The sequence below is a fragment of the Miniopterus natalensis genome, chromosome 12 (assembly GCF_054644295.1).
Source record: "Miniopterus natalensis isolate mMinNat1 chromosome 12, mMinNat1.hap1, whole genome shotgun sequence".
Taxonomy (NCBI): Eukaryota; Metazoa; Chordata; class Mammalia; order Chiroptera; family Miniopteridae; genus Miniopterus; species Miniopterus natalensis.
In genome coordinates, this window is record NC_142092.1 from 17,097,147 (window position 1) to 17,119,127 (window position 21,981).

Genomic DNA, 21,981 nt, shown 5'->3' on the forward strand with positions numbered 1-21,981 from the left:
AAGCAGTTTTATTTTAGTGGTCTCATAGATAACTTTCAATAGCAATGACTAACAATTACTGAGCTTTTACCACAAGCCAGATGCTGTGCTAATCGTTTATGCTAATACACAACAGACGTCCACTCTGTGAGGTAAGCATGTACTTATGTCCATTTTATAGATGGAGAAACTGAGGCTTAGATTAATTTCATTGCCTAAGGCTACATTGCTAGTCAGTGTTGAGGCTGTAGGTGTTTTCCTCTCTTACTAGGTAACAACTCAACTTATTCTGACCTTGGAAATGTGAAATGGGTGTATCTGGGAGGCAGAACTCCGTGGTTCATCTCCTTGTTTTTAGTGTCCTAACTAAAACGGGGTCCTGGCTGTCCAAGGCAAGCTCAGCCAGTATTAAACACCATTTTTGTTTGGCTGCAGAGTAGAAATATAAATGTATTTGTTTCTGTTTGCACTCTTTTCCAGCTGCAAACCTCTCTTGTTAGCTGTCGACAATGTCACTTCCACATTTCCATGTGACGAGTTACTACTGCTGCTTATTTTGAAACAGGTGATAATTAATCTTCTCACATTCAGGCATCGCAAACATATTTCAATTTCAAATGAGATAAGACCCAAGCTGAAACACCCACACTTATATTTTAGAAAGCTTTCTACCATGCATTGTAACGAGCTTGGATTTCCTCTGTGGCAGCCACATTATCGATGATGAGTGTGGAAGGATTATTTCTAGTGGACAGTCTTGGCAGGATAGGGAGCTGACATATTAGCAAACGTTGTGAGGAAGAAAGTGGGAATCAGGTTTCTGTTAGCCTTTTTGCTGACCCTGTATGTATGCTTTCTGGGTTTCATTTACTTATATTTCAATAGCAGGGCGATTTTGAAACTTACCTGTAGTACCAGGTAAATACATCACTTCCTGCATTCGCTGCCACTGATTTTGAAGGTTGGGCCTGGTCACAGCCTACTAGAATCGCCTATATATGACCGGTAAGTCATATAGCTTATATGGGGTGGACAAAACTAGGTTAATAATAAGAAATAACACAAATGATAAATAAATAATAAATAGAGAATAAATTTTGTGTTTTGAGTACTCCCAATTGTAAACCTACTTTTGCCCACCCTGTATTCACATGTATGTGTTTGAACACTGATTTATTGACTAGGATTTTAGTAGATATTATTTGCAGGTGATTTAGTATCGCTTGTTAGGACAGTTTCATCTCAAGTCATAAGAGCAGACAATAAAATCCTTATGGGGTAATATTCTGGTTCCTTCTGTGTGTATGTTACACAAGGCTCAGCTTTTAAGAGTTTCTCTTGAAGAAATCACAAATTTCTTAGAACCCTAGCTAATGCGATTATTATTCTCTTAGAACCCTAAATAATATGAATATTATTCACTGAGAACCCTAAATAATATGAATATTATTGTATGTATTTTTTAATCCTTCCCCAAGGATATATTTACTGATTTTTAGAGACAGAGAGAGAGAGACATGATTGACTGGCTCCCGTACATGCCCCGACCAGGGATGGAAACCACCACCTAGGTATGTACTCTGACCAGGAATTGAACCCATAACCTGTTTGGTGTATGAGATGCAGCTCAAACCAACTGAGCCACAGGCTGGGGCTACTGCACGTATTCTTAAAGAGGCCTGCCCAGGGGTCCTGCAGTGCTTCACACACATTATGGGAACTCCTATTTCACAGAGCAACCACGAAAAATCTATTTCTCTTTTTTCTCACTTCTTTTGGTTTCCTTTGATGTCTTAAGTGCTTGCCAACAAGAAGCGGCTTCCAGGGTACGTACAGCCACTCAAGGGCAGTGCAGGCTGCTGGGTGGCGGGCGGGGTCCCCGCAACTTCACAGCGTCTGCACCAGAAAGTGTTCCCTTTTCTTACTCTGAATGTATTACTAGAGTGTCTTGAGATTGTCTAGTAATATAAATGTTTTTGTCATTCTATCGATATGTACACAGAGATTTATGAATATTTACTTACAAAAACAAAGATGTTCATTTACTTTAGCAACCATAACTGATTGAAACAAAACAGAAATATACATCAAAGGAAGAGAGGAAGCGGCGGAGAAAAAGCAGTGCCCTGCCTTTCCTCACCTGCCCTGTGACCCAACATTTTACCTGTCCTGTCCTGCTTCTAGATTCAGTGGTAAGTTACTCACTGTAATATAAATATACTGATAAATGTTTATTTAAGTATCAGGTTTTTAACTGTCTTTAAAAAAGAAATGAGGCAACCCTGAAGTAGAAAAGTCTCATTTGGGAGAGATTTTTTTGACATATGCTTAGACTTTTTTCTTTAGACCCAGAGAACAGTATAACAAAATGGAAGGATACGATGGGACAGAAACAAGAAAGGGTGATTTGGAGGATACATAGGGAAGCTTGGGACGTGGTAATTTGAGGTCGTACGTTTTGATCTAAGGACACCTCAACATAAATTTGGAAATCTGAAGCTAAATCTCAGAAGAAAATTGAGAACTTGAGACATTGATTCAAGTCTATAATCTAAAAGAGGTGAATTTAAGGACTAATAGGAATGGCTAACACACATTGAGCGTGACTTGTGTGCCAAGGATTGTCTTAAACCCTTAGCACAAGTTAACTCATTTAATCCACACAGCAACCCCAGAAGGTAAATATTACTGTGCCTCTTTAACAGACAGGAGAGGAACAAAAGATTAAGAAAATTCCACAAAATCACTCAGCCTAAAAGTGTCACAGTCAGGGTTTCAGTCCCAAGCAATCTATTCACAAAGAGCAAATTTCAAAGGAAAACAAGCTGGCGGCGTAGGTCACAGCTGCACCCGCCGCCTCCCGCAACCACATCAAAATTACAACTAAAATACAGAACCACCATCACTCAGAGCCTCCTGAGATCTGGCTGCACAGAAGCCCCACAACCAGGGACCTGAAGAGGCACCAAGAGCGGGAGGAGGGGCGGGGACGTGGGCCCATCAGGGCTGCACCCCAGAGACGCAGCTGGGGGCCCACACCCAGTGCCGCGGTTTAAACCCTAGAGGGCATCTCGGCGGTGGGGTTTTCCCAGAGGAGTGAGGGGTCCCAGCCCCACAGCAGGCCCCCAGCCCAGGGCTCCAGGCCGGGAGGAGACGCCCCCACAGCTCCAGGCTGTGAAGCCAGGGGGGACTGTCGCTGAGGGTCCCAGAGGCTGCGGGAGCCCCAGCAGCTCCTCCTAAAGGGCCCGGCACGGACTCGGACGAGCTCCCTCTGAGCCCAGCGCCGGGCAGCAGGAAAGGACCCGGGACCCTCGGGGAGGAACTAACCTGCCTGATCCGGGCGAGGGGCGGAGGGGCAGCTTCCTCCCAGGCAGAAGGGCTGGCGGAGGCCATTGCTCCTGTGGCGAGTCCTCCCCGCACAGCCGGCGGGCAGGCGCCATGTTTGAATCGCCAGCACCTGACTCTCACCTTTGGCCCCGCCCCGTGATTCCCGGAGGCCCCGCCCCTCCCCACCTGCAGCTCATCCAGGCCATTTCCAGGGGCTTTTCTGTGCAAGTGGCCTCTGGAGCCTCATGCTTAGGACTTTCCTAAAATCTCTCAAACAAGCAGCAGCGGGCCCCATATGGCTTGATAAGGGGCCCCAGACCTGGCACTGGTGGCAGCTGTATTGACTCACAGCTTGGCCTCTCCTGGGCTCCTCCAAGCCCAGCACAAGTAGCAGCCAACTACAGTTTGCTGTGTAGCTCACACTGGGTGGCCCTGGGCAGGGCACTGGCACAGGCTGACTTTGCACCTCCCAGGAGGCCCCAGAGAAAGTGCTCCTGGTGGTCAGACTCGACCACGCTGGATTACAACCCTACCACATCCACGAGTGACACACTCAAGGGGCACACTTGATGAACCAAAGCTCCACTGAAGTAAATCCTGCTCCATAGGGGTGTCTCCAGCACAACAGCTCTCTGGCTGTAGCTGCAGCTGGTCCTCACAGCTGATTGGTCTGGGGGTCAATTCCTCCTGGTGACACCAACAGCAACCAAGGCTCAGCTACAACAGGACAGTGCACACAGCCCACACAGGGGAGCACCTGGAAGGCCTAGCTCAGGTGACTGGGGAGGCTGAGCCACTGGACCCTACAGGACACCTACTACACAAAGCCACGCTACAAATTCCAGGAGACATAGCAGCTCTACCTAATACATAGAAACAAACACCAGGAAGGAGCCAAAATGTGGAGGCAAAGAAACATGTCACAAAGGAAAGAACAAAAGAAATCTCTAGAAGAGGAACTAAATGAAATAGATCCAAGCAAGCTAACAGATACAGAGTTCAAAATAATGGTTATAAGGATGCTCAAGGATATTAGTAAGAGTATGATGAAAATAATTGAGAAAATAGATTACATAATAAAGTACCAATTTGAAATGAAGGCTACATGAACTGAAATGAAGAATAATTTACATGGAATCAACAGTAGAGTACAGGACACTGAGAATCAAATCAGCAATTTGGAACATGAGGAAACAAAAAACACCCAACCAGAAGAGCAAAAAGAAAAAAGAATCCAGAAATATGAAAATAGTATAAGGAGCCTCTGGGACAACTTCAAGAGGCCCAACATTTGTATTATTGGGGTGCCAGAAGTGGAAGAAAGAGACCAAGAAATTGAAGACCTATTTGAAAAAATGACAGAAAACTTCCCCTATCTGGGGAAAGAAATAGACTTACAAGTCCAGGAAGCACAGAGGGTCCCAAACAAGAGGAATCCAAAGAGGCCCACAGCAAGACACATCATAATTAAAATGCCTAAGATTAAAAACAAAGAGAGAATCTTGAAAGCAGCAAGAGAAAAGCAATTAGTTACCTACAAGGGAGCACCCATACGACTGTCAGCTGATTTCTCAACAGAAACCTTGCAGGCCAGAAGGGAGTGGCAAGAAATATTCAAAGTGATGAAAAGCAAGAACCAACAACCAAGATTGCTCTACCCAGCAAAGCTGTCATTTAGAATAGAAGGTCAGATAAAGAGCTTCTTAGATAAGGAAAAGCTAAAAGAGTTCATCACCACCAGGCCAGCACTACAGGAAAAGTAAGAAGAAGCTAATGAACAAATAATCTGACAAACTAAATAGATCCAGTGACATTGACACATGCAACAGACGATCATATTTCAGAGGAAAGAAGGAAGGGGGCTTGGAGGGTGGGAAGAGATTAACCAAAGAAGTTATATGCATATATGCATAACCCATGGACACAGTCAATAACGGGGTGAAGGCCTGAGGAGGGGGTGGGAGTGAAGTGGAGGGGGTCAATTGGGGGGGAAAATGGGACACCTGTAATACTCTCAACAATAAAGATAAATTAAATAATAAAAAAATAAAAATAAAAATAAAAATCACATCCCTTAAAACAAAAAGCAAATTTCAGCTGATACAGGGTGTAGTAGAGAAGGAAGACAGGTGGACCACAGAACATTATAAGATAGATAATTCACACTGATGAGCCAAGTGGAGTGGGGGAATGTGTGAAGAAGGGAACGAACGAGGGCATGTCTTGGGGAGCTTTTAGGAAAACCTGAATTGCTTAGCTTTCTGATATCCAAGACAGAAAAGCATTTCCTAAAAGGAGAGGGCAACAGTGATGGGGAAGTCAAGACAAATGCAGACCTATCAAGGACCATTAGCTCAGGCGATTAGAAAGCATGGGCTCTGAGGAGCAACTTCTGCAGACCTGGATTAAAGACAGGCAGCCTTTCAGTGATGCCAAGTCTACATCAGTCTCGCAGAATTAAAAATTCTAATGGCCTGGCCGGGCGTGGCTCAGACGTTGAGTGTCGACCTAGGATCCAGGAGATCGGGGTTCGATTCCCGGTCAGGGCACATGCCCTGGTTGCAGGCTCGATCAATGACTCTCTCATCATTGATGTTTCTATCTCTCTCTCTTTCTCTCCTTTCCTTTCTCTGAAATCAATAAAGATTAAATAAATAAATAAATAAATAAATAAATAAATAAATAAATAAATAAATAAAAATAAATAAATAAAATAAAATAAAAATTCTAATGGTCGTGAGCAATACAAAAGGTAGCCTGGTTTGGTGGGGAAGCACTGAAAAGGAGAGAGGAGATAAGTATATGGCCCTCTTCACTTCCTTCACTTTCTACTGAAATGGTCCTGAAGCCCTCCCTGAAGACACTATACAGAATAACAACTTTCTTCTACCTCCTTATTGCCCTTTTCCCCACCCTCTGCTTTTTCTTCACTGCACTAATCTCTTTCATATATACATACTCTACATTTACTTAGGTATTTGTTTGTCTCTTCCTTTGACTCAAGAGCAAGCCCAACCAGAGAAAGACTCTGCTGTGTTTACCACTTTATCCCCAGAACCTAGAATAATGTCTGGCATAGAGCAGACCCTTATTGCACATTCATCGAATGCAAAAACCGGGTTCCAATTACACCCTGACCTCATGGTGTGGCTCAGGCCGCATCGCCGGTTGATTCTGGCTCTACTTTTTACAATCTACACGATAAGTTGGATAGTCACGGTTATTTTAAAGCTTCTTCATTCAATATATTCATGAGCCTAAAATGCTCCCCCTCTTTGCCCACCACCCTATTTTATTTCATAAATGTGAAGCAGTGCCCTATTTTAGTAAAACTTGAGAGCCCAAAGGCTACATTTTAATCTCCTCCAGGTGTCAAGACGCCTGGATGTGATCTCATGCCCCTGTGGCTGGTCCTGGGCCCACTATGAACTGCTCCTCGCAGCGGGAATAGCTGTCTTCTGCCACGGTTGCTCGGTTTGTTTTCTGTTAGCACAGTTCGGTCAAGCTCAATTCTTTGAAGCTGGTAGTATGATTCCTCTTCAGAAACTATATTCATCATTTGTTCACAGGGCTATTTCTAGAGTATAATTTTATTTCTGAAGCAGAACTATCATTATCAGGTGACAAATCCATCGACTCTGAGTACCCATGTGCTTCCACAACCTGAGACAGGAAACTCCATGCCGTGCACATGGACCAAGGTGCTTTATTTTCTGGAGCACGTGCCCTGGGTGCCAAAGTAGCCACATTGTGAGTTCAAGGTATTGTAGGTGATTATATCATAAATGGTTTCTAGGCTTTCTTAAACAAATGTCAACTCTGAAGAAACCAAGTTTTAATTTCCCCTGCTTTCTGGATACTATCTGGAAACTCCTTGAATTCCACCTATGTGATTAAACTTTAAACACCTGGGTTTGCTTTTGGGGGAAGGGGCCAAAAAGGGAGGGGGGTAATAGAGGAACTGCATTATGTAAACCATAGTAAGGCAGCTATAATTATTTTCTACATGTGAAAGGCAAAGAAGGGGGATGACTGGATACTTCCAGCTGCTTTTATGTTTGTGGTAAAAAACAGAGAAAAGTGGCTTGTGGTCTTGGTCTTCTGGGCCTGGAGAAAGATTACTCATCTTTTTCTATTCATTGGGATGATGTATCTGGATTTCTGCAGGATATTTTAAAAACATTTTATTGGTTTCTTAAGAACAAGGTGAAAAAGAGTGGACCAGGGATTATGGTAATTAGGAGGCTCTGCTACATGTTAAAAAAAAATTCATCCACAGAATGTTTTTGAATAAATTAAGTCACTCAAATTCAAAAGCAGGGCTTAACAAATGGAGAAAGGATTCATGCCATCTTGGGAAGGCCTTCAGTATTGTATTCCTTAAACCAATTTTATTTAGCTTTATTTTTGCACTTAAAACTATGAATGAAGGCCTAGAGAACCATATTGTAATTATCTCTCCCACTAGATAGAGTTGTTTGCCAGGCGGGACTATTTCTCCTTTACATTTAAATGCCCAGCACTAATATGAATGATTTTCACTAACCTACTCATACAGACAGTCTGTAACAAATGTGGAGCTGGACTAGCCATAGCTCATCCTTCATCAACATCACAATTTATGAGGAACACCTAACTTTGTTCATGACGTTAGGAGCATCTTCATATTCAATATAACACTTCATAAACTCCCAGAAGTTTCTGAAATGTGTCATTTATTAATCTCTGTAAAAATGAGAATACAGGGGAATACAGCAAAGGAGAGAAAGAAAAATAACAGGTAATTCAATATCTAATTTTAATTTTTATGAGAATATTTGGGAAAATGACTATGTCTATTTGTAAAAGTCAGAAAAACAATATCCACTAACTGAACTTTTTTCGCTATAATAGAATGTTTTCATATTTGTGTTCATCTCCAACCAGAGAAAATTAACCTGAATGTCAAAATACAATAAAATGCCTTGCACTAAAATAGCATTGCTTATCGATAACGTATCTTCAAAAGTGTGCTCTAAAAGGTGCTTTCTTATCCCTATGTATTCCTTAGGCACATTTTCTGGTGATCAAATACCTCCTTTGGACCCTTTCTTGGCCTTTCTGTAAACAGAATTGGAAAACAGAAAACATAGAATGTGAAGGGAGAAATAACATTAGGCAAAGCAGAACGGAAATGTTTAAATCAATTATTGGAAAGATATAGATGACTGATACTTTCAGAATATGCCTCTTTGACTTGCATGAGAGTCCTGTTTGAACTCTTGTAATAGAGTTGTAATACTAGTAAAGAACTCCTTGCCTTAGATACTTGTAGTAATATATGGCCAAAGTACCTAGGAACTAAAAATATTTTCCTTCACACACAGTGCTATCACATGCTATCACTTGCTCCAATAAAATCCTCAGGGTAGTTCCTGTAAGCTTCCTAAAATCAAGCCTTCCCCAGAGAGAACCCGCAAGGAATATAAATTACATTTTTAGACCTTTAAATGGTCAGAAGTAATCAATTTATTTATAGATGGCTGTGGATTTGTGCTACCTACAGTTTTCTGGGTAGATACAAGCAATATTTCTATATATATGATGGAAAAATAATAATATTTTTGGTAGTGTTAGTTATGGAGCTTACATGAGTTATAAAAAATGTACCTGGAAAAAAAAGAGGCTGCCGCTTTTGCCTTGTTTGGAGCTTTTTGACAATCAATTTTGAATCAATTCTGAAACCTTTCAAAACATTAAAGAGGGAAAAGAAAAACACTGGTAAGATGGAAATAGGTATCACAGTTCCTTTACTTTAACTTAATAGTTTATATATTAACATGCTACTTACTATATTTCCTAAATATCATTCTTAATGCATAGGGAAACAATAAATGTCTCAAACACCATCTGCCTGTATTTTCCCCTGAAGGGCTTTGCATATTTTCGGTGAGAAATAAGTGTAAATATCTTGTAATTTTCACAAAAATGTTTCATAGTTTCGCAGCAGCCCTGCTAATGAAGTACAGTGTGAGCCCTTATAAGCCAAGATGATTCCAAATTGCAGACTGTGCCTCCTAATATTGTAAATACACAGGGAGAGCTGCTGGGGAAGAGAGTTGTTTCCTGCTTTGGGCAGAGAAGAAGGCAGAAAGGAAATTTCATTTTGCAAGGAAAATGAGAAAAGCTGAAATGTGTATCCACCTTCGCTGAAGTTCCAGGAACTCAGAAATTTGGAGAAATGAACCTGAGAGGACTCTCAATATTAGCTGTGAGCACTGAGATATAGCAACAATTTTGGAGATAGACACCAGATCATTTCCTCATATGTGGTGTATGAACATCGATGTAGAAAATCAACATTTAGATACCTGAAGAAAGGAATACTGGAGATGGCAAAATTGGATCTGAAATTAATTTCCTGGTTTGCCACAGTCATAAATCCAAGCTTTCAACACAGAGGAGAGAGATAGGACAGCATCTGAAGGCTTATTAAGACTGGATTCATGGCATCGATATTAACTGAAATTTCCTTTGACCAGCGGAAACACAAGCACAAAGACACTCATAGTTACAGCAGCTAGAAGCCCTAGTTTACTGAGTGCCTTGCTATGTGCCCACCACTGAGACAGTCCCCTACAGGGCCTCAAGCTCTCATGGCTCTCCTGCAGGGCATTACCACCTCCACTTGGCAGTGAAGTCTGAGGGTCAGAGTATGTGAATTATTTGATTAATGACTTAAATCTAAATGTGACAGAGATAAGAGAAAAATCAGACACTTGTCATGCTCCTTATAGTATTTGCCTCTGATTCCCAAGCCAAACGGGCATTTAGTGTTAATTACTCCAGTGCAGAATGGGGTTTGTGTATGGGGAGTGACTGAGGGAGATACTTTAGATGGCAAATTCTATTATTTTAATAGTTATGTATTTGTCTTAATTTGTATTATACACATGTCAATAGCATACTATAATTTGTATCCAGCTATATTATTTCTTTAGGACAAAGAAGAAAATAAAGTAGGGTCATTGTAATCTAGTTTACAAAGAAAACCCAAATTACTGGTGTGCTTCTGAGGAGACCATGAACGTACCAAGTGTTTATTAAATAAATTTTAGCTGAAGGACTTCTGAGAAATGGCATTCTAGACCTATCTACCATCATCTATCTATCATCTATCTATCATCTATCTATCATCTATCTATCTATCTATCTATCTATCTATCTATCTATCTATCTATCTATCTATCATCTATCTATCTATCTATCTATCTATCTATCTATCTATCTATCTATCATCTCTATCATCTATCATCTATCTATCATCTATCTATCTATCTATCTATCTATCTATCTATCTATCTATCATCTATCATCTATCTATCATCTATCATCTATCTATCTACCTATCTATCATCTATCTATCTACCTATCTATCATCTATCTATCTATCTATCTATCTATCTATCTATCTATCTATCTATCTATCTATCTATCATCTATCTATCATCTATCTATCTATCTATCTATCTATCATCTATCATCTATCTATCTATCTATCTATCTATCTATCTATCTATCTATCTATCTATCTATCTATCTATCATCTATCTATTATCTATCATCTATCTATCTATCTATCTATCTATCTATCTATCTATCTATCTATCTATCTATCATCTATCATCTATCATCTATCTATCTATCTCTATCATCTATCTATCTATCTATCTATCTATCTATCTATCTATCTATCTATCTATCATCTATCTATCTATCTATCTATCTATCTATCTATCATCTATCTATCTATCATCTATCTATCTATCATCATCAATCTATCATCTATCTATCTATCTATCTATCTATCTATCTATCTATCTATCTATCTATCTATCTATCATCTATCTATCTATCATCTAATCTATCTATCTATCTATCATCTATCTATCTATCAATCTATTATCTATCTATCTATCTATCTATCTATCTATCTATCTATCTATCTATCATCTATCTATCATCTATCTATCATCATCATCTATCTACCTATCTATATCTATCTATCATCTATCTATCTAATCATCTATCTTCATCATCTATCTATCATTTATCTATCATCTATCATCTATCTATCATCTATCATCTATCAATCATCTATCTAATCTTATCTATCTATCAATCAATCATCTATCCTTCTATCCAACCATCTATCATCTATACATCTACCTATTGTCTATCTAGTATGGATTTTTACTTTCTGAATCTCCAAGCCCTTCCCTGTGTCCTTTTCAGCAGGGTATTAATTACCTGTAGCAATAGTCAAATACAGCAAAATTCATAAAATCGTACATGAGGGACTGAAATTTGAGCAAAACCCATTTAACCCAGGGGATTCTAAACTCTCTTGAGCATCAATCAAGAAAATTATATTATTATAAATCTACATAAATATATTCTTCGTAATATAAGACATATACAAATAGTCAACTTAATAGAATGCAATAATAAAAAGTAAATATGAACATTATGAGTTTTTTTCCAAACCCAGTGGAACCTCTTTTCACTGCCTCTCTGCCAAAGGTAAGTATATACCACTTTCAACCTTACCTCTTTCATAATTAAGAGTAGCAGATACTAACATTTCTTAGTAAGCAGTATGTATCAATCAGCTTCATATACTTTATTATTTAAAACTACAACAAATTTATTGTCAAATATTTCTCTCTGTCACAAATAAAGTCACAATTAAAAGTTTTCTAAGAAACATTATTGTGTTGAATATTCTAGGTTCTCACAGTTGGTGGGTGAGGGGTGATAATTATTCCCCAAACCGAGCAAAGGTAGATACTGTAGTTTGAGATGCTGTAGTTTGTATCACTATAGAAGTAAGCATGAAGTAACAAGGGTAAGACACTTGGAATGTATAGGAACTAAATGCATTTCTATAATAAAACCATGAAAACAGAACAGCTTGAAATAGCAAGTAGAGCATTTAAATCAAGCTCCCAAAAGGAGAATCATCTGTCCAAAATGTGACAAAACCCATGAATCCTATATTAGTTGGATTAGCAATTTAATAACAAACAAAACAATCACAGAAAAATATTACCATCATCTTCAAAGAATTGCTGACCATCATTTTTCTATATAGACGCATTATGTGCTCCCCAAACTAGGGAAATTCAATTAGCAGTTTCAGAGATTTACATGCGAGAGCTAAGTAGTACTCCATAAATATTGTTACCAAATCAGAATAATTTAAAAATTCAAAGTGATTTTGCAATGTGCAAACTTTTTCTTAGAGTTTTAAATACAAACTTCTCAGCGCTAAATGATTGACTGTTAGTAAAATGTGCTGAGTCTGTGATGGATAATTTGCCCGTGCCATTCTCCAAAATCATTGCAAACTCTAAATAAAAGATTAAGGACATGCCAGCTGCAGGCTGAAGTGATAAAAGAATCAAAAGTCCAAACAATGGGGAAATGTTTGGTTTGAAATAATATACAAAACCATCCCTGCCATAAATAAAAAAAGACAGTAAGCAGCAAGAGGCAGAGAGTTCAATGGTAATTACGTTAAGGGAAATTAAATCTCTTCCACCTTTTACTAATGCAGACTTCACTTCCCACGTTCTTGATCCTAGTTTGTTAATAGTGATGGTGATGAAAATAATGGTGCTGTATCTGAGAACTGAAATTCAATGAATAATGGCGTCTGAAGGAATACGTCTAGTCCTATCGTTAATGAAGATGAACATGAAATTCAGTCTAAGGAAGGCTTTTTAGAATATATTCCAGAGTGGCAAACTGGATATAGACCCATAAGTTATACCTCATGGATTAAATTGTTTCGCATGATCTTCAGTGTTTTCTTTGTGAAGTCTGCTGCTGTGTTGATTGGTGCATAGATATTCACAACTGATCTATTTTCAAAGGCAGACTTTGTGTTAGGAAGCACTGATCTTTCTCTTGCTTAACGCTTCTTGCCTGAATGCGAGCATTATCAGAGAGCAACACTGAAACCTCTACCTTACTTTGCTTGGATTTTCCCAATAGTCCTTTGCCAATGTCTTCAGTTTTACTTTTAGAAATTTTTTCCCCTTAGGTTTGTTGCTTATATCAGAACAGATTTTTTTGAGATGTACCTGGTAAACCAATTAGAAAATACTTTAATGGGTCATTTAAGTCTATTTACATTTGCTAATGGCACTATTATATTTGGTTTTGGCTCATAATATTTTAAGTTAAAATTTCTAAATGCGTTATACTAACTATGCGTCTTTCACAATGTGATCTAATTTTTTTAAATTTTCATTTTTATTTTATATTTCTTTTGGTACTTAGGAACTTCTGCATTTTTGTCCTAGTGTTAATTTTCATGTTGGTCACTTTATAAAGTAAACATAGCCCCTTCTGTCTTTACTTAGGCTTCTACTATTTGTTTCTGGGGTAGACTGTTATTAGCTGTGATTATCCAACTGTTCCTGTATCCACACCCTTTGCTGGGTAATTTAGAGTAATTTAATGTTAAGTACTTGCAGTCTTCCCTGCATTTTGCCTTTGAGTTCGACTGTCTGCCTTTGTTTGACCAATAAAAAGAGATAAACACAATAGTATGACCTCTTTAAGTCTAAGTTTCCAGGGCACTGGTGCGTTTCCGTGGGTCCTGTGGTGCCTCCCCGTTGCCCTGAGGTGAGCGCCTGGCCTGCTAGAGTCCCAGGGGCAGGCGAGAGACGCGGGAGGAGCCCACCTGTCCCGGCTGAGCCCCGCCTGACAGGCTCCGCCAGTGGGCACCCGAGGTGAGAGAGACCAGCTGAAACCTGCGTCATTGCCCAGCAGCTCAGCCTGTTCGTGAGAGCCACCGAGATGGTGGCAGTTTTACATGATGCATTATTAAATCAAAAGATACAGTTGTCACTTTTAAATGATATGCTTTGTCCAGTTCCCACGTGGCAATCAATGAGCTTATGCTCTTTCCATTTAAAAAACTTGTATTTCCATATTACCATATAGCATTTCTATACTATTCTACTTTTATCCTCACATTTATTTTAGTCTTATATTTACTCTTAAACAAACACTTAATTCATTCCCCACCAGTCATTTTTCTACAGTTTCTCCAATTCTGTCTTGGTTGGGTGAAGCTCTCCCTCTAGGACGTTCCTCAGGAAAAACTCAGACTGCTTCCTGCTAAAGCTGTATTTTTTATAGCCGTGATATACAGTTTGACTGAATATTAGTTTTTACACTAGTTTTTTCTTTTATTTTCTTAAAAATATTGTTCCACTCTTTCCTGCCTTGTATGTTTCTGCCAACATCTTTTTTTTTTTTTTTTGCTTGGTAATTACTTTGTATTTGACCGTGGCCCAAAGGGTTCTTTCCATACTTATAACAGTTTCCTGCAATGGCTCTGACAGCTGAAGGAACTGGACCAATTTTCCCACACACTTTATGGGAACTTCCAATATGAGATTCAAGTCTTCTTTTATTTCAGTAAAGTCTTAAGTTATAGTTTTTATTTTCCTAAGTTATAGTTTCTTATACGAAACATCTCAATTACTTTGTTTTTCCTCTTTAGCAACTCCACTTAGACAGTTAAAAGAGTTTTGTTACTTTATTTTACATCTGTCCCTTTCTTCTGACCCCTTGCTGTGCTTACGGTCATGTGTTCCTTGTACTTTGATTGTATCTAGTCTCCCTTAGATCTTGTAATTTATTTTTCCTTTCAGAAATGATTTTGTCTTTAATTTCTTTCGTAGGTTTGGTCAGCTCTGATTTCACATCCTTTAGTGTTTTCCCATTGCTATTCTGAGTTTTTAAATTCTAGATTTCTTATGTTCTTTCATGTCTACAGTTGCTTAATCAATGTTACTTAATTCATCTTAGAACATAATGTGATCGTTTTCCTCTTCCTCCTACTGTTTTTTATGTTTTCCTCTGCAGAAATATTTTATTATCTTTTTAGTATTTTTCTTATATGGACTTTCATATAAGAAATATTGTTTGTGTTTATCTGTGTTTGTATTGTATTTTTTAAGACAGGTAATAATGTACAATTCAGTGGGAGTTGGTTTTTTTGGTACTTAGCACCTTCTGAGCCTCAATAAAATCAATTTCTAAAATAAACAGTTTGCGTTTTATCTGCCTTTTTCTAATTTTGATACTATCTTTTTTCAGCATCTTTACACTTTCTTTAGTCACATCTTTTTCTCTCTTCACCAAATAAGCCTGTAAAGAACCCCTCCCTTTTCCAAGTTGCCTCTGTCCCCTCACTATACTGACTTTCTGAGACAATCACCCAGGTCCTTTCCTCTAGCCCCTCATGGGTAATGGTCTCAATTTCCAAGCCCCAGGGCTCTTCTCATATCTCCCCACTGAAGGCAGAATCCAGTCTTTCCAGGAGTGACACCTATGAGGTGTCATCTTCGATGAGCCACCAACACGCCCCGCTGCACACTGTTCCCTGCGCAAAATTCCCTGGGTTTGCTGCTATTGTTGGACCCAGTTCTGCTGGTTTCAGGTACTCATGTAACCATGTGCAATGGTGTCCCCTAGGCCTGGCTAGGCATGGGTCCTCGCTGATTTCTTCGTTGTCCTGGGAGTTTTGTGGAGTTCATTGGAGAATATATGGGGGAATTAAAATACAGGTGGCCCCTTTTGTCCTACAGAGACTTGAAAGCCCCACATGCATTTTAATTGCAACAAAAACTCTTTCATGGTTAATTTTAAAATTCAATAAATATAGTTTTAGCATTTGACCTTATAATAAACTGTAAAATATTACTTGTACCACAGACATTATTCAATTGATCTCTGAGAAGATGTTTTATACGTGGTATAAATGTACTTGTTTTAAGCTTTTAAAAAATATAATTTTTAAGTGTTATACTATCATGCTGTAAACTTTTGAAGGGACATTGTGGTACTTTAGTTTATACAGAGCAAACCTGCTGATTTTATACTGGTGGAGAAAGTGTAGGTAATTTCTTTATAAAATAAAAAATTTCCCAAGTAAGATTTTATGAGCCAAGTCTTAAATAATATAATAAAATTATCCTCACAGAACTATTTTAAATTTTGTTAGTGATTGAAATGTTATTCAGGCGTGCATCACGAACTTCTATTTTCTGTACTTAATATCCTAGACCTTCTTTGAGAGCAAAGGGCAAATTAAAATTGTTAGAATGTCCAAGGAAACACATACGGTAATTTAATGGTCTGTACTACTTCACACCAACAGAATTTTGATCCTTACTTCTCACTTGGGCTGATCACAATGTTAAAGAGTTCCAATTTGCTTTTTAATATTCATATTTTTATCACTGTCACCTTGTGTGACAATGGGATTTGAGGTGGAAACTAAAACAACTGGAAAATTGTGATGGCTCCCGTAAGTTTTGTAATAATAATACAGCGAGATATTTTCAAGAGCTCTATGATGCTAATGTGTTCTGTACAGTTTGCCTTCCATCAAGGTGCTAATTTTCTTGCCTTCAGCAGAAAGAAAAAGGAGAGTAAATCACTGTGACAGTCTCTTACATCCAACTGTTAGGCTATCAAAGGAAGCAAATAAAAGGAAGAAAAAAAGTACAGTATGTAAAGAGAAAAACACACAGAGTGATAACAAAATGAAAAATTATATCCCAAAGATGACAGCTAAAATTCAGGTGAGCTCTGTGAGTCTTTATCAATGTACCATAAGCAATTGTTATGGTTGGAGAGATGTTACACTTAACCACTAAGCCCAGCACTATCAAGACAGTGACATCAAAGCCACAGGAGGGTAGAGCCTCCTGGGCTCAGTACCTAGAGGTAAGCATGCTTGATACGTTTTTCCCCACTATAATATTTCTAAAACCAGGTATTATACCCAGAGAGTAAAACTAAATTTCCCAACGATATTTTATAGTAAATTCGACAAATTATAAAATTCAGAATAATAAATACCAGATGTTACTCAATTTGTCTATTTATAAAATAGGCTTAAAGCCAGGCCAGGCGTGGCTCAGTGGTTAAGTATCGACCTAGGATCCAGGCGATCAGGGTTTGATTCCCGGTCAGGGCACATGCCCGGGTTGTGAGCTGCAGCCGATCAATGACTCTCTCATCATTGATGTTTCTCTCTCTCTCTCCCTCTCCTTTCCTCTCTCTGAAATCAATAAAGATATATTAAAAAAATAAAATAAATAAAATTAAAATAGGCTTAAAGAAAAGAAAGAAGAAATATACCAATAAAATAATATACAATTCAAATAATTGTGATAATCATTAGATTTCTATGTGAGTGGTTGGAAAAATTTATTTATATCTTTACTGTCATTTGTTCTATTCAGTAAATATATACTGAGGTGCTGTGATGTTTTGGGGATTGGTCACTAGAAACACAATAACAGCCAAAGCAGACTTGTTTCTTAGCCCCACTCAGTGGAAAATTTTCAGAAAATATACAAGCCAAGAATATTGTCATGTAAGGATACCAGAGTAGATATCAAGGAAAAACCACCAATAAAGCTTTATTACATTATTGGAGGGCAATGTTAGGATTATCCAGGACAAATTCCCTATTGAGTGGTTTGAGGAAGATATTTTTCTTAGGGAAATGTAAAGAGTATAAATTTTTAAGTCAAATAGACATGCATTCAAATTGTGACTCTGCTCCATCTACTAGTTAATTTAATTCTAGAAATGTGTTCAGTTATATTGAGTCACATTTTTGTCATTGTATGAAATTTATTAATACATTTTGATTATTTGATTCCTATTAGGATTAAATGCACTAATTCATGTAAAAAACCTAGTAGAAAAACTGACTCTTAGTAAGTCTTTATTGTTAGCTCCTTTCCCTTTGGTATTGAAGGCAAAAATGTATGATATTCTAGCAAAAGAAAACATACCATGTTCTATTTATTCCCCCAATTTATTTCACCCATGGAAGTAAAATGCTTTTATAAGAAATATTACATGTTTTATGAATTATCTTTCAAAAGATCAGGGTAGCAGGATTTTAACTAAGGATGGAGTTTCAACAGTAGAGCTAACTGCAATACATCAAGTTCAATAAGCCTCAATATTCTACGCAAATGATTCTTAATTCTCCAAATTCTATGTAAGTCATAATATCTCCTTTAAGTCATGAGTTACTAAACATAAAGGATTATTATTATTTTTTGCTATATCACAAAGAGGCACTTAGAATACATCTATGATAATTAAACACGATGTTATTCTGTTTTCTCTCATTGGGATTGATAAATCATTGATTACATTGCCCTTTTTCCCATATACTCCAGCTACATGTCTATGCATTTTAATAGTAAACTACAAAGAAAGTTTTGGAGAGAGAAAAATCACTTGACTTGTACTTTTTCAGTAAGTTATTAGCAAAGCAGACACCTGAACTCAGCCCCACTGTGTCAACACAATAACATGTTGGCAGAGTCTAGCTATAGGGCTGGAAATTTAGCCCAAAAGCACGTGTAAATATTGTAGGTTTGTTATTCCAGGGGTGATGCCTTGTCAGGAAGACCTTTACGCAGTTCAGATAGTTTAGGAATGGGCAGTGAGCTGAACGGATGCAGGTCAACGTGTCCAAAATATCAGACACTGGGGTAAGAGTTAAAAGCCGAGCAAATAGAAGAGAGCAAAGGTAGGCAAGAACCTGGGTGGACTCCACCAGGGGATGCATGCAGAGTGCGCAGGAAGCGACGGTCTCGCGGGTCCTGGCACGGGGAATTCGCATCTTAACCAGAAGGGTTCCCGCTAGGGCAGGAAAGGGTGCCTGGGCAAGCTCCCAACCTCATTCTATAGGAGGAGCTTTGCGGGGAAGCCACATACTACCGGGGTGCTTTGAGCTGAGCATCTAGCTTCAGGAACAAAGCAATTATGAAACCCACCTACGTTCTCCTACTTTCACTCTCTGAGTCAGAAATGCTGGAAGTAAAGGAACTGTCTGCATGATCAGTTCCATTTCTAGGATCTTGAGGACCTTCCTCTGTGCATTTTCCTTGCTAACGGTGGTTTACTTGATGGACTATCCAGGATGACTTAGGCCGAATGGACTAAAATATCCACTCTCACTTTTTATTATGACTGTCTTAGATGATGATGATTAATGTAGTCATTGCTCAAAAGTTACTAAGTAGAATAATTGTTTTTGACAGAGAATATTTTCTCTCATCATTTGTGTTTGTGACACTGTAGGCCTCCATATTAAATAACCGGTCTATTATTTATCCTACCCCTGCATTTAAAAATACTAATTTTAAAACTCCTTATGATCAATATTCTACCTTAAACCCACAAATAAAATGACTAAATTCAGTGGAGGAAATCTCTATCTATACAGTTTTGCCTAAACCTTAGCAAAAATGTTTTCCAAACCTTTCGTTTTATAGATGGGATCCTGACTCAGGAAGTGTCAGCTTTTACCCAAGTTAAATAGGTGGCTCATGGCAGAACAGAAGCAAGAACTAAAATCTCTCAACAACCACCCACTCAAATAATTTACTTCCAAACTACTTTCCCAAGGAGCTTGCAAATACCACCATCATCATCGCCACAATTTTTAAACTCTTTGACAGCTTACCGTGTGTTAGTACTGTTCCCTTTCAAGTTTTCAGTCCTCAAACGGTTCCAGACCACCTTTTGAATTAATTTCTTATGCTTTAACTCATTTCATTCTCATAATCTGTTGTGAGGTCAATTCTATCATTATGCCTTTTTTCAGAGTTGAGGGAAACTGAGGCACCGAAGGGTGGATGCTAAAGTTTAAGAATCTCCATTCTGCACTTTTTCTGCATATATTCCTAACCTCATAATTTTCTTCGCTCTTTTTCTCACAGTGTTTACTATTTTAATAATATAATAATGATAATGATAACAACAACAATAATACCTTATCAATTTCTTGAGCAGAATAAGACATCTTTCCTGGCCTCAAGGAACTCACAGGCTACTGGCTGACATTTTTATCTAAACCAATAATCCCCATGTTGTGAAGTATTTATAGTACAATTTTGTCAAGTGCATATATGAAATGCAGTAGATGAATCAACTCACCAGCTGGGGAGGTGGGGAAAGTGTCTCTGAATTGTGTGCTGAAGGAAACATATGTTTTTTGGTTGAGAAGTGGAGAGAAACATTCCAGGTCCTAGAGCTGTGAAGGTCAAAATTAGCTCAACTGGGCAAGGTGAGCATTGTAAGGAATTTGGTAAAGATTACTCAGAAAACAGTTTTTGGTGTTTACGTATTTTCTTCTTTAAGTGCCTGTGAATTCAATTACATCTGTACCCCACAAAACACATAAGAAATATATATGTTGTGTAAGTAACTGCTGAAGTAAATAGAGAATTAATCGATTGTGACTTTTCCCTCAGATGTTACACAAGGTTGTGTGTAGAAATATTTGAGTCTCACCATCAAGGAAAAACGCTGGGATCCTTAAACTAGCTTATGCGTATTAGCAATAAATTACGCATTTCCAATTGTCATCTGTTTATTAAATAACTCACTTACTTTAAATGTTGTCTAAATATCTTTCCCCAATAACTCATAAAGTTTTCTGACAGTTCATAAAGTGAAAGGTACAATATTCACTTTATCTTCCTTCCTCCCTCCCTCCCTCCCTCTCTTCTCACTCCTCCCTCCTTTCCTTCTGCCACCTCTCTGTGCTCTAAGAGATGGTAACATGAGGGGTTTGAGATATACCAAAGATGTTATTAATTTATTCTGTGTCACACAGCAGTGTCAGAATAGAGAGAACATTTTAGATGAGTGAAATACACGACTCATATGTTTAAGAGCCCTGGGAAGTTTTAACAGATCTCTCCCTCTTTTTTTTTTGAAGACTGTAACTTGCCTGCCTGCCTTTCTCTGCCATCTGCTCCCCAATCTTTTCTAATGATAATGCTACCAAGGTTGAGGAAAACACTTTCTCGCTGAGACCAAGCTGGGCCCTCTTGCAGTCCACTTTCATTGCCTTGATAACACGATTCCAGAAATACCATGTGTTTTTGATCTTCAGTTTCTCTGAGGGGAAGCACAATTGATGAACTGGGTGTCAAGAAGTTTTCAAAGGAGCCCCTGCTTGGGTCCTATTAGAGATGAGAGAGCAGGACCCAAGTGGCAAATAGTTAACAAAGGAATTTCTCCTTCCCCTGCCTGTCCTCTGGCACAGATTTGTAATACTAATAATCAGCTTTAATTAATAGGTAGCTGTGCCTGAAGTTACAGCCCTTCCAACAACAACAAATTACCTTCTCCTCTTATTAAACCTTTTACTGCTGATGCCTCATTTGCTGCAATGATGCACTCGTCCTCTGGTGTGCGTGGAACACGGCCTGATCCATCAGAGACGCTAAAAAAGAGTGTCTGTTGACTGAACAGATGCATAAATAAACGAAGGCTGAATCCTTCTATATCTTTCTGTATAATTATATTCCATTATTTATGTAGTAATGTTGCCAGGGTTGATGAAGATGACAATGACAATAACAAAGTAAACCCCCTATGTGTCAGAGTGCTTTGCAGTTAGTAGAATATTTTCACATATATTGACTCAACCAACTTTTGTAGAGAAAGAAAAGAGGAGTTGAATTCACTTAGGATTTGACAGGTGGTTAGTACTGGTAATTCCTATCCTGCTACATTTCTTTGTCACCAATTCTAGTGCTTCTTCTTTTTTAATGTTTTATT